The following is a 15100-nucleotide window of genomic DNA, read 5'->3' as shown; positions in this document are numbered from 1 at the left end:
TCTAAATTTACCCATCCTCCCCTCACCAACATCCCCTCCTTCAAAAACTCCCTCCCTCTCAATTAACAGTTTTTACCAAGCACTGACAGATACCAAAGATGACATCACAATGGCTGTTTATGATGTAGGCCTGTCACATGATCAACCTATCAAGCAGTGACAGTCGCAACAAAGCTGACTAACAGCACAGTGGCTGTTTATTATGTAAGCATGTGACACATTATCAACGTACTGCATTCTTTTGACCACTGATTTCTATCTATTATTTACAGAAGTGTCCTAATACACCTATCCTCATATCGCGCCAAATAACCTTATTTAGCAGCGATAGAGACTATGCTACTTAGCCACGCCAAAAAACTATTCCAAAGTACCTAGGACGCACATAGGAATCCATCATAGAGTGAGTGACAGGTTGTCGGCATTTGGGGGTGGTGACGAGGGTTGGTCTGATAAAAGCAAGCGTGTCTGTCCGTTTTAACACCGTTACATGGGCATGCATAAATTAGCCACTGCGAGTCCATACGCAGCTGTGTGTGTCAGAAGAGCTCCCAAGACTGCAGCAGGTCAGATCTACCGCAAAGGCAAGATGGCTTCCGATGTGCGTCATTGTTACTGATATTTACACAGGTATGCGTCATTGCACGCAGGTAAGAAGGCAGCAGTGAACATCTTTATGCTCGGGTGATCTGTGCAAACATTAGCATATTTTCACAGCTGCGCTGCATACGAAACCACAGCTGCGATTACATTAGCGTCCGTCTCTGAATCAGGCCCCTAGTACACTATAAGCAAAATTAAGATGCACAATTGAGGAAAAAGTAGCAAAATGATATTGTGATGTCTTGGGGTTAATTAGCTCGGCAGAGGGTGAATGGGTACAGTGTTTAGGTGCTTAATGAGGGTCCACACACAGCTTTCAGGTGAAATAAACAAGGTGATGCCTTACTGCCAGCATATGAAATCAGGAACCAGAAAATAGCAAACAAACCTAGCCCATTTGGGACAACTAACTCACTTCTTCAACCCTCTCTATAAGGGAGCAGCTAGTCTGCAAACAAAAGTCCCAAGTCAGCTTAGCCCTGCTTCCTGCAGGTTAACACAGGCTCCGGCCTGGTCTTTAGTTGGCTGACACAACTACACACACACAGGGCCTGATTCAGACCCGGTCGCAAGCGCTGAGCGCTCGCAACCAGGTCGATGTTTGCCCACTGGGCATGCGCACGATGGAGCCGGCTCCGCCGTGCGCATGCGCGAGACCCAACTAGCGACAGGTGCTCCGTCGCTCCGGGTCTCGCACCAAAGGGGGCGAGCTGTCGATGGTGATTGACAGCTCGCCCCATTTGGTAGGCGGGCAGAGGGGGTGGCTGGCCAAACGGAGGTGTTCCTGAAGGAACGCCTGCCATTTGGGGGCGGCCCCACTGACATCACCAGTGATGTTAGTGGGAGAGCTTCCGGCTCTATTAGATCACAAGGGTCCTGTCGCAAGCCTGATGGTCGCGATGGTCTTGACCATCGCGACCATCATCCTGGCCGCTCGCTATAGCTGTGGGTGGTCACCCACAGCTATGCGAGCGGCCTGTAGGCCGCACAAAAAAAAACAAAAAAACGCCCTGATTCAGAGCGAGCGCTCTTTCAGAGCGTCCGTCTCTGAATCAGGCCCATAGTCTGTCTCTATGCCTTCCCTGTATCCTCCAGGTTAGGCCTTGGCTTCCTCAGCCTGCAGTTACAGTTTGTGGCCCCCCCTTGCCTCCTGCAAGATTCAGACACCGGCTCCTGGCCTCCCAATGGCTCGCTCAGCTTCACTGGGCTCTCTGACTGCACGGCTGGTGACGGACTTCCGGGACTGTAAGACGGAGCGCGCAGTGACGTGCTTCCGGTCCAGCATTTGGCTGAAACAATCAGTCAATTAGTGGGGGTATATATAGAGGCCAAGTTCAGTTTAACCTAATGCTTCTGAAGGACCATTTAGTGCCTGAAACGCGTTAAGCTGAGGTTTCCTACAGGACATATTGGTGGTGGTGTTACATTCCCCTTTTTCTGGTGATTGGAGCAAACAGGTTTCCGGGACTTGGGGACTCCAACTTTTCCAACTTCCAGTTGAAGGGGTCAATATTCCATCTGCTGCTACCATGGATATGGTGATATATGCTTGATGTTTTTTTTTCCAATGTGAGTGTGATGTTTAATAAATGTGTTTTATTGCTTCAAAACAATATTGCACTATTATAGTCTTCTTTTTTTGAGATCCTAAACGAATACTGAAGAAATACAAAGCTCCAACAAAAGAGATACCTAGGATATGGTGATATATGCACACTTTTACATTTTATATGTGAGCATAATATTTGACATAATTTAAAATACTTCATTTCCCAAACAGCATTACACTATATGTTTTTCCTGTTTTTTTTTCTTGGGATTAATATCTCTTGGAGGAGCATGACTGTTTGAAAAAGCATTAAAGTGCATGTAAGAAATCATTAAAAATTATTGGAGAACACGTACCTGTGCGCCGGTGTGCAACACTATTTTGCTGTGATTATTGTTTGAAGTTTGGTGAAGACTTTATTTTGTGTTACACAGGCAGCTTGGTAGTATATGTTTGCCCCCCTTTTATCTTATTTTTATCATAAATATACTTGCACCCATTTTAATGTACCCCCAATTTAACTACAACGTTTCTATCATTTTTCCACTGTTAGAGAAAAATGCATATACTGTAACAGCCATTTGACACAATTTAGATCCCCAATTCCTCTGATTATTGCCACTTCTACACTTTTACCCTATCTTAGTTTTACTTATTTGGGGTTACAGGCAGATTTCCACAATTTCACCTGCACTTTTCCCATATAACACATTGAGAATTTTTCAGGCGAATGCTGCTTCACGTCTTTGCAATAGGACTGCGTGAAAACCGGCACATGCGATAGCGGCAAAAAGTGGCACATTTCGGGCGAAGGGTGCGAAAAGAACGCACATGCGAAAACTTTAAGTTTTCGTATCTAATTGACATTAAAATTAAATTAAATCCTGTTCTAAGACATAAAATTGTGGAACAAGTAACAATGGGGGATAATGTAGCAAAAGTGAAGAATACATACCAAAGTTGAGAATAAAGTTTGCCGTACAGTAATTGTGCCAGGTGTTTTGCGCAAAAAATGGCAAAAAGGGATAGGTGAATGAGGACACATTTGTATTTGCCTATCTAGCTATCTATCTACAGCAGGGGTATCATTTTTGGACTACAATATTAAGAAACTTTCATTGAATGGAGTGAGAACATTTTTGTACTCAGAGTTTGTCTTCCAGCAATTAGGCAAGGGATCTTTGCAGAGAGTATCTTATACTAAAAAACACTATTATGAATACAACTATCCTGAAATAAACATATTTTTAATGATTATTCTCACTGTGATGAGATTCTGTGTTAATTACGAACAGTAAAGTTGTGACTTTATGATGTGTGTGATGGTCATTTATTTTATAGATTAAACAGGAAAACAAATACACAATTTACATATACTAAATAAAATAGTGATATTATTAATATATTCTGCATAAACAGCAGCTATGTTCATAAGCAGGGGAGTAACTACAGTCTCAAAGCAAAAGTTTGTAAGAACCCCTATGTACCACCCAATGATGAAAAATGTATATAACTCATGTAACTTGGACAAGGAAGATGGGCCCTCTCAGCCCTGGGCCCCATAGCAGCTGCACCCCTTGCACCTGTGGTAGTTACGCCCATGTTCATAAGGCAGGTATGTTCAACCATTTCCAAATTATGGCTCACTAAAATTGTCAAGCAACCATCACCGCAGTTACTTAATGGAGTGACAAAAAAAATTTCATAGCTTGCCTCCCAGCAATTAGGTAAGGGATTTCTGCTGAGAGAATCTTATTCTACAAATACTAAAATGAATACAACTATCTTGATGTTTTACATATTTCTAATGATTTCACTCACTGTGATGAGATTCTGTATTAATGCGAACATTAAAGCTGTGACTTTATGATGTGTGTGATGGGCATTACTTACAATTACACCGAAAAACAAAAAACATAATTTACACAAAAATAGTGGCATTATTAATATATTCTGCTTAAACTGCCGCTATGTTCATAAGCATGGGCGTAACTAACATAGGTGCAAGGGGTGCAGCTGCTCTGGGGCCCATGGGCCTGATTCAGACCCGCTCGCGAGCGCTGAGCGCTCGCAAGCGGGTCGATGGTGGCCCAGTGCCGGCTCCATCGTGCGCATGCGCGAGACCCGGATAGCGACGGGCAAACCGTCGCTCTGGGTCTCGTACCAAAGGGGGCGTGCTGTCGATGTTGAGTGACAGCACACCTCCTTTGGTGGGCGTGCCGGGGGCGTGGCCGCCCAGACGGAGGCGTTCTTATGGGAACGCCTACCGTCTGGGGCCGGCCCCACTGACATCACAAGTGATGTCAGTGGGAGTGCTTTCGGCTCTGTTTGAGCGGAAAGCACTCCAGGGCTTGCAGCAATGAGACCCTACCACAAGGGTCTCGTTGCAAGCCCAATGGTCGCAATGGTCTTGACCATCGCGACCATCTTCCTGGCCGATCGCTATAGCTGTGGGTGGTCAGGAGGCCGCTCTAAAAATCAAGAAGGACGGCCCTGATTCAGAGCGAGCGGGTCTCGTCGCAAGCCCGATGGTCGCAATGGTCTTGACCATCACGACCATCTTCCTGGCCGCTCGCTATAGCTGTGGGTGGTCACCCACAGCTATACGAGCGGACAGGAGGCCGCTTTAAAAATCAAGAAGGATGGCCCTGATTCAGAGCGAGCGCTCTGTCTGAGCGTCTGGCTCTGAATCAGGGCCCATATTTCTTGTCAAAGTTACATGTGTGTTATATACATTTTTCACCATTGGGTGGTACATAGGGGCCCTTCCAAACTTTTACTAAGTGGCCATCCAATATCTTGTTACACCCCTGTTCATAAGACAGATATTTTCAAACTTTTCCAACTCATGGCTCACTAAATAGGATGCTAAAATTGTCAAGATCCATCCCCCCACTCACACCCGCGGCATGAAGGATTGCTAAGAAGAGGCACCCTATAGGCAGAGCAGCAGAGAAGGCCACACTGACTGAGATGCACTCACAGTGACATTGCTGATGCCTCGCCCAGGGGGATTCCCATAAACCACCTGTCCAGGATTAGGCAGCCTCTGGACAGAGCTGCTGAATTGCAGAAGTGGGACGGCTTTTATTAGGTGGCCGTACTGTTGCTGCCCGTGGTCTGTATTATCTATCTCTATCCATCCAATGTTATTATCATATAACATTTAACTTATTTTCATAAAACATTTAACTTAATGCATATTGCCATACAGTCCATTGTCATTTTTTCTTTCTGAGATAAATCCATACATTCATCCTCCCTTCCTGCCCACTTTCACTCCCACATTCCATACCTTCCGCACACCCACACTCCCTCCCTCAATCCCAAGACTGCCTCCCTTCCATTCACTTTCCCTCCCTCCCATGCTACCTTCCTCCTTTCATAAATCCCAACACACTCCCTCCCACACTACCTCTCATTCACACACCCACCATAAATCCCAGCCACCCTCCTTCTCACACTCCCTCCCTCATTCCCTCCTTTCCATACTCCCTCCGTCAGTGATGTGATGTGCGGTGAGGTGAGCAGAGCCTCTCCTGTCATACTTAGGTATACTCCAAAGTTTTGACTATAAAAATGATAAGAAAAATTGAAAGAAAATATTATAATATCTTCTTTGTATTATTCTAATCATTTTTATAGTCAAAACTCTGGAGTAAAAAGTGTATGGCACGTGAGGCACTGCCTCCCCGTCTACCTTTTCTGCACATCCATGATCAAAACACACCAAATGTCTAGAACTATATACTGCTGCACCTGTGTATAATGCCAACATGAACCCTCAGGTTCATATATGTATCTGTATATCTGGCTCTGATACTAGCCAGTGCCTCCCCACCCATTTACCTCACCGCACGTCACTGACTTCTGTATGGGGTGTATATTCTAAGAGCTGGGGAGAGATCAAATGGATGGAGATAAAGTACTAACCAATCATATCCTAACTGTCACTTTGCAGGCTGTTTGTGATATTACAGGAGCTAATTGGTTGGTACTTTATCTCCATCTACTTTATCTCTCTCCAAGGCTTAGTACACAGGGGTGTATGTACTAAACCTTGGGGAGAGATAAAGTGGATGGAGATAAGGTACCAACTAATCATCTCCTAACTGTCATTTTACAGACTGTGGGTTCTATTTACTAAGCCTTGGATGGAGATAAAGTGAATGGAAATAAAGTACTAGCCAATTAGCTGCCATGTCACAGGCTGTGCTTGAAACATGAGAATTAGGATCGGACTAGTTGGTACTTTATCTCCATCCACGTTATCTCTCTCCAAGGCTTAGTACACAGACCCCATAGACCCTTATATCCCTAAATCCCCCCCATCCTACTCCCACACACATTCTCTCCCTCCCGCCTCATTCTCTTCCCTCTAATCCTCCCTCTTCCCTCTCTCCCTCCAAACTGACAGGTTTTTTTTCCCTAGCACTGACAGTTATACCAAAGATTACATCATGGTCTACAGTACATTTCTCTATCCATCCCATGTTATTTTCATTTAACTTAACATAGGCTTATCTCACACTATGAAATATCAAATCAGCAGATCACTGACAGCAGTTTTCTAGCAATCAAAGTTACTCTGATTTTTCACACCCATCCATGTTTTTGTTTATATTGTCCATTGTAATTTTTTTTTTGCTGGGATCCATCCATAAATCTATATATTCATCCTCCCTCCCACCCCCACTTTCACTTCTACACTGACTTCATCCCTCTCACACTTCTTCAAACCAGCACTTCCACCCTCATTCCCACAAACCATCTCTTCCTTCCACCCTGATGACCTCATTCTGAATGAGGGCGGCCGCATCTAAAAAATGATCCGGCCTCCTGGCCGCTCGCTTGGCTGTGGGTTACCACCCACAGCTTTAAAGAGCGGCCAGGATGATGGTCGCGATGGTCAAGACCATCGCGACCATCGGGGCTTGCGACGAGACCCTTCTGGTAGGGTCTCGTCTTCCGCAAGCCCCAGAGAGCTTCTGGCTCTAATAGAGACGGAAGCTCTACCACTGACATCACTGGTGATGTCAGTGGGGCCGCCCACAAACGGCAAGCGTTCGCTTGGGAACGCTTCCATTTGTGAAGATGACATGTGTTAGTAAGGGAAAGTGGGCGTCTTGTGTCAGGCTGGTGGGCGTCTAAATACATACCGCGATCGCACGGCAAGACATAGTGGGCATGCTAATGTCTTGTTAGCGATCGCAGGATTTGCATATTTTGGCAGTTGACGGCTGCATGCGAACGCAGTCTAGTGAACGGGTCTGAATTAGGCCCTAAGACCCAAAATGGGGTAAAAGTAGCTACATTTTAGGAAAAAGTATACAAATTAGGTCTGATACCAGTTACCTGAGCCATGCACCCTTATGCTTCATCTGTAACTTTATATCAATTCCTTAGCGTCGAAAAATTAATCCTATGTACCTAGGGACTGATTCAGCAAGGATTGCAACTGCGATTACGCACACAATTGGGTGATTGTTGCCTTCTGTACATGCGTATGCATCGCAGTGCGCATGCGCGAACACTCCACTGCGATCGGGACTGCAATCGCAGTGGCTACACAGACCCATTGCAGTATGATGGACATGAAGTACTGTTTGGGGGTGGTGATGGGGGGGTCGACAAAACGCAGGCAAGCCAGTGTGTTTGCACGCTGTTGCAGAGGCGTGCATAAATTAGCCACTGCGATGCCATACGCAGCTTGGGCTTTCACTGCATGCGATGAGGTTAGCAATTTCTGAGTAAGGTCTGACCTTGTGTGTGTGAGGCTGCGATTGTACTCAATGCTACCGATGCTTTTGTAGTCTTGCTAAGTATTACGGATGTGTGTAAGGTAAGGTAAGGGGGGTGTCCTTATGTTGTGCTGTGACGCATAGTGATGGCAGAGGGTTAGCATATCTTCACAGTGAGACTGTGTGCATAATCGCTATTGCAATCACAGTTGCGATCCGTACTGAGGATTTCATTCAGACCCGCTTGCCAGATGCGATCACTCGCTCCGAGCGTATGGAAATTTGGCTAAGAGACGACAAGGCAGCCGCTCGCAGGGCAAGTCATAAGCACTCCCACTTTTTTTTGGCGAGTGATCACTTTTTGTTTGTAGACGCCCACCAGCCTGTCTAACGGCGCCCACTTGCGTACGTCATCTCCAGGAAGTGCATGAAACAATTGGTACATCGAGCACCATCGGTTCCGATCGCAGCGCTTGAGGTTGACTATACCCTGCCGCAAGCACTGCGAGCACTTCAGTGTATATTTCTAGCAAGTGACGTGTCCTATGACGCTGGATGTTAAGTATGCACGCCTCTGAAACGGCGTTTAAAAAGTTAGGCACGCCTGCGTCCGGAACTCCACTCCCCTGTTACTACTGTCCTGCCCCTGTTACCACCCACAAACGGACTCTCCTGTCACTCATTCCTCTGGGTTGTCTTTGCAGGGCGAGCGTATCCCGATCGCTGGTAATAGTTTGCGCATGCCTGTGAGCGGGGTCATTAGCGTAGGGCCTGGTCCGGCCCGAAATCCAGTGCCCACTGGACCGGCAGGCGTCGGCGGTTCGGGCAGCGCGGTGCGGCGGCAGGAGACAGGGCTGGACGAGCTTGCATCTGAAAAGATTCAAGCTCGTCCAACCACCAGCGCGGATTTTGAATTTGGCGCCGCTTGCGAGCCAGTAATGGCTCGTGGGCGGGCAGCCAATCCGAGTCTGGCACGGCGAGCCAATTGTGGCTCGCCGCGTCATGGCTCCGCCCCCTCGCGGCTCCATATATTAGGCGCTGCTGAGCGGGGCGAGTCAGTCCGTCGGCGGAGAGCAAGCCAGGAAGACTGTCCGTGGAGAAGAAGAGTTCCAGAGGCGCCGGAAAACGCTAGAAGACGCCGTGCTCAACCCCTGAAGACGGAAGCGCTGTTGCTGGAGCAGGAAGACGGCGGCGGGCGGCGGGCAGCGGAGCCGAAGCTGAGGACCGGAGAGCTCTGCAGTGGAGGGAAGTTAAAGAGCTTATCGAAGTTCCCCACTGCAGGCTCTCTCAACGGACAGGGTAGGCGGCCGTGGGCCACCTTTACTTATATATAAAATCAAATAGGTCATCTGTTGTCGGGCTTAAGGCCCGTGGGTATAATCAGGCACTAGGCCTGTGGCCACGTAGGAGGGTCACAAGGCCCCGGGGATAGCAGGGGGCATTAGGTCCTACAGGGAATTCTTAGGCCCCATTGTCAGCAACCTGGGCACTAGGCCCAGGTTGTTTGGGCTCAAGTAGGCGGGCACCAGGCTCGTGCTACCAGCTAGGCCAGAGGCAGCCCTGCATATAAGGTGGTCTGGGCATTAGGCCCAGATCACTAAACGATCTTCAGAGGCAGGCCTGGATACAAAGTGGTCTGGGCATTAGGCCCAGGTCACTGAACGACCCTCAGAGGTAGCTCCGCATATAAGGTGGTCTGGGCATTAGGCCCAGATCACTAAACGATATTCAGAGGCAGGTCTGCATATAAAGTGGTCTGGGCATTAAGCCCAGGTCACTTAAACGACCCTCAGAGGCAGCCCTGCATATAAGGTGGTCTGGGCATTAGGCCCAGTTCACTAAAAGACCACTAGACTCACCAGAGGCGGCCCAGCTTTAAAGTGATCTGGGCGTTAGGCCTAGATCCCTAGGGATCAGCCGAAGGAAGGTGGGTCTAAAGTGAAAGGTGTTCTGGCAAGAACCGAAGCGATAATTCACAGGTCGGTGGGCTTGCGCAGCAGAGTGACCGGCGCTTGAGGTCTGGACCACTGGGTACCGAGTGCTGATAGGTGGTTTGCAGAATAAAGTAATCCGAGTAGTAGACTCGGGTCACCTGCTTTAGCCCCAGCTGGGTGGGGTTGAATACTGGGCATAGGATATTGAGCAAGCCCCCCTCGGGAGTCAGTGCAAGGGGCTGTGCAGCTCCGGTGCTGAACCCCTGTAGGGGGAACTCTGAAGATTCAGCCTAGTGGATCAAGGCAGCAGTGTTTTCATAGAAGGGCACAGACAGGGCCGGCCGGCCGGGAAGAGAAAGAGAGGGACAGCTGTAACGAGAGTGTTTCCGCTAGAGGTGTATTGTTCCCAAGCCTAATTCATATAGTGTGTAAGAAAACGTTTATTTGTTGGTTGCCCTGAATCTTCTCGTTATTATAGCAGAGAGTTTACGGAGGAAGTTTCTGGAAGTGAAGTTCAAGCTTCCAGGCATACGATCAGGTAACCCAGTTGGTACAGCATTGTATGCGTGTTTTGTCCGTGAAGGAAGGGGGATTGTTTTGTTTTATTTTCAGGGGCGGCGGACGACTCGTCAAGGTGACAAGAGGTCTAGTGTGAGTATCTCTCAGTGTCTGTCTGCCTTTCATTGGAGCGTCAGTTAGGGGATCTCTTACAACGGTGAGAGATCCAAACCTTCTATACTTTCTCTTCCTCTGTCTGTTCTTCCCTTGAGCACCGGTTAGGGGATCTCGCACAACGGTGGGAGATCCATATTACACCTGAGTGTGTGAGTACTGTATAGGTGAAAACTGGGTAGCTGAGGCCCCGTGCCAATGATGACCATTCACCCAACCTGTGAAGGTCGCCTTCATCCCTAGCAGTTATTGTGTCACCAAGCATAGGAGGATTGTTATTGAATACCCCATTCTCTTACAGCTTCAGGCTGGTTTGAACCTGATACTTAAACAGTGAAGAGGATCTGGACCGTAGACCAGTTGGCAATTTGGGAACGAAGGCTCTAGGACTCTGCCGTGGGAAAGTGTTGAGTGTTGGCTAATGAGCTTTCGCTACTTTTAACATGCCCACGGAGAACTAAACGCATGCGCACATTTGCAAACATCGCCAGCAACAAGCGATCGCTTGCTAGCGAGCAGGTCTGAATCAGGTCCTGAATCAGGCCCCTAGTAATCTTTTTATGCACTAAGGGGTAAATTTTACAAAAAGGTTGATTTTGTATTTTTGATTGATTTCCTGGCGATTTTGCAAATTGACCAAAACCGTATATAGCAATCCCCCATGTATTGGTTTTGGCAAAACCACCCTCAAGTGTTTAGGTTTGGTTTCGGTTTTGATTTTGGTTCTCTTAAAAAAAATAATAAAAAGCTAAAATCGTAACTTAGACCTATTTGCTCTTATAATATTATTAACATTTATAACAATAATTCCAGTCATTTCTGACCACCTCAGAGCACTTGAAATCATGAGTGAGGGACCTAAATGCACTCCAAAATACATGAGATCCGTTTTTTTATATCTGAGTTCCTAACCTGACAAAGATGACCCAAGTCAGGACTCAGGGTCTCATCAGACCCGGTCGCAAGCACCATTGTGCTCGCAACCGGGTCGATAGTTAACCCTGTGCACGCGCAGCGGCTGCACTGCGCGTGCGCAAGCCCCGGAGCAAGAACCTCTCTCGCTCTGGAGCTCACTACAAAAGTGGCGGCTGTCGATGTTGATCGACAGCTCGCCCCGTTTTGTAGGCGGGCCGGGGGGTGGTTTCCAAAACAGAGGCGTTCCTTAACAAACGCTTACCGTTTTGTGGGCAACCGCACTGACATCATCAGTGATGTCAGTGGAGAGTTTCCTGCTCTTTCAGAGCAGGAAGCTCCCGGGGGCTTGCGGCTGCCGAGACCCAACCTTAGGGTCTCGTCGCAAGCCCCGATGGTCACGATGGTGTTCTAGAACTATATACTGCTGCACCTGTGACCATCAACCATCGCGACCATCAACCTGGTCGGTCGTTAACGACCAGGAGGCCGCACTGCATAAATGAAGCGGCAGCCCTCATTTAGAACGTTAACGACCAGGAGCTTCTTGCGAGCTCCTCTGAATGAGGGCCTCAGTTCTACTTGTAACCCCAAAGAGATCCAAGCCAGGACTCTGTTTGACTCGGAACCCCACAGTTAGGGTGTGTTTAGTTTTCAGCAAAATCTCTACTAAAAATCTGACTTTAGAACATTGGACCAACAATCAATACTTTTACTTAGACAACTATACAAACTGGAGATTTACTAATGGTCATTTTTATAACCACCGGATCCAAAAGGCAAAACGACATAAAACCCACCCAAACAATAGGCCTGTCTGTGACAAGTGAGTTTTGGAGAAGCACTGCACATATCACAGGCTTGGTTAAGTTAAAATGTAAATAAAAGGTAAAAAATAAATGCATGGTGTCCCCCCCCCCAAAATCAGTAGTTGGTCTTGGACCTCTCAGTCTGTGTTTGTACAGGAAAACAGAGTGAAAAATCATCATGAGGTCCCCTAAATTTTCTGAAACCAACACTTGGGTTAACCAGCCAGGGGAACAAAGCTATAGCAGGGAGACACACTGCGTGGGGTCCCCTAGCCATAACATTAACCAGCCCCAAAGTGGTCAGCCCACAACTGGAAATCCTCAGGACGTTTGGACTCCAAACATAACATGGAGTCCCCCCTCCTGAGGATTAACCAGCACTGGGCGGAAAGCCCAATACTATTTCCCACACCTCGGATGACGGTGGGTGCGGGGTTAATGTGTGAAAAATAGAAAGTAATATTGTTCTTAACAGGTGGATTACAAGTACAAGCAAGCCAGCGCATGCATGCCGGCACTCGTGGAACAATAAGTGCCAGCATGGCCGGACATTAAGGACCAACTGGCCCCTGTAGTCTGCATCTAAAGAAAATATTAAAATAAAGACAGGACTCACATGCCGTATGTTTTAATCCTTTATGTTAAAAAAATAAATAAATGTCATACTCACCAAACCCTTGGATCGGATCCTCTTCTGTTCCTGTATGAACGATTGGGGGAAGCACTGATGGGCTGAGAATGCCGGTCAGGGGCGTTATAAGAGAGGAGGGGGCTCGTGTACAGACTCAGTGCGGGCCGCCTCCTCTCTCCGGCAGTGCCGTGACGGCCGTGGGTGCAGTAGATTCTGGCTAAGTGTCATAATCTACTGCATGGGTCCTCCAGGAAAATGGCGCCTGCACCGTTTTCCCAGGGACAGCAGTACTGCGCATGCGCAAATCACCGGGAAAATGGCTGTCACTCTGGAGACAATGGACAGGTAAGTATAAAGACTATAATGGGTGCAGGGTGTGCGGTGTGGGCCCCCCTGGACCCAGGGGTCTGTACCCTGCATCCATTATATATACGCCCCTGGCGCCAGTTCACATGTTCTCAGGCAATCAGGGCTTCCCCCATTCATTCCTTTGAGAGTGACTGCAATAAGCTGTCATTATGTGTAGCACTGCACCGAGTGTACCATTGATCGCACCGTTGACATTTCCGGTAGCCTACATCCTTCAAATTGTTCCCAGACGCTTCCATAAAAAGCTTATTAAATCGCCACTTTTTGCGTTCACTTTACGTCACCACCCAGCCTCCACCCAGTGATCGCAAACCCCATCTCAAGTATTTGCGATGCCATATGCAAGTGTGAACACCATTGGACACTTGGGTTCATGCGTACGCAGTAAGGGTTTCCAGAACTTTCCAGACTGTAGGCACATACGCAGTAGCAAAAAAAATCACTCAACTGCGGGAACATCAACACTGCAAAATTTGTATCTGCCAGAGAAATCTTGAATAAATCTTCCTCTCCTGATATGAACCTCTGGTCTCCTCATTATAAGCCCTCTGCATGTGCGAGCAGATGAGACTGCAGAAAAAGCAATGTTATGGATTTCAGAGTGCGCATGTGTAAGCAGATAAGTCTGCGCATGTGCATTAAGGAAAGTTTATTTTTTCCTGTAATGCGTCTGCACAAAACAAAAAATGTGAGGAGTGTTTGAACATTGGTGGTCCTCCTGGCAAGCATAAGCCATGCTGAGTTGTCTTATGTTTTAAACAAAAGCGGGGGAAAAAATTAACTTTTTGCCATTTTATAAACTGATTAACTTTGCTGTCACCATAGCGGACTATGGAGACGGCATTAAACAGCAAAAGAAATCGTAACAATGGTGGTCAAATCAGTAATACCTCCATTGTTTACCTCTTGGTAAATCAGGATAAATGGCAATAATAAAAAAAAGTATGTAGGAGCGCTTGTTTGTGAAGATAAACAATAAAAGTTTGTATAACAAATATTTATTACCAATGAATAAATTATGACAATGACAACAATAACAATGAAATAAAAAATGAGTACAACTCTGTGCAGTGTTAAGACTGTCTTTGATTATACCCTATTGGAGCCAATTTGCTGGTAAAAAATGTGTCTGTTTCGTGTGGGAACACTGGCCCTGATTCAGAGCTGGACGCTCTGACAGAGCGCTCTCTCTGAATCAGGGCCGTCCCTCTGAATTTAAGAGCGGCCTCCTGGCCGCTCGCATAGCTGTGGGTGACCACCCACAGCTATAGCGAGCGGCCAAAATGATGGTCGCGATGGTCAAGACCATCGCGACCATCGGGCTTGCGACGAGACCCTTGTGGTAGGGTCTCGTTGCCGCAAGCCCTGGAGTGCTTTTGGCTCTATCAGAGCCAAAAGCACTCCCACTGACATCAGTAGTGATGTCAGTGGGGCCGGCCCCAGACGGTAGGCGTTCCCATGGGAACGCCTCCGTCTGGGCAGCCACTCCCCTGGCACGCCCACCAAAGGGGGCGTGCTGTCAATCACCATCGACAGCACGCCCCGTTTGGGGTGAGACCCATAGCGACAGGTTGGCCGTCGTTATTCGGGTCTCGCGCATGCGCACGACGGAGCCGGCTCCGTTGTGCGCATGCGCACTTGGCCAACATCGACCCGCTTGCGAGCGCTCAGCACTCGCGAGCAGGTCTGAAACAGGCCCACTGTTCCTAAAAATGGATACAATCCCGGTGTGTACAAGAATGGATACAATGTAACTTCTTAGGTTACAGTGTGATGTTACCAGCAATGGTGGAGTGACTGCTACGGGGAGCCGCTTGATGGATAGGAATAAATAAATGGTCCTATGAACACCAGGAGCAAGTGATGTAGAGGAAAAATTG

Source organism: Taudactylus pleione, unplaced genomic scaffold (genome assembly GCF_031769625.1).
Source record: "Taudactylus pleione unplaced genomic scaffold, aTauple2 ptg000129l, whole genome shotgun sequence".
In the NCBI taxonomy this organism is placed as follows: domain Eukaryota; kingdom Metazoa; phylum Chordata; class Amphibia; order Anura; family Myobatrachidae; genus Taudactylus; species Taudactylus pleione.
This window is presented reverse-complemented; position numbering follows the sequence as displayed.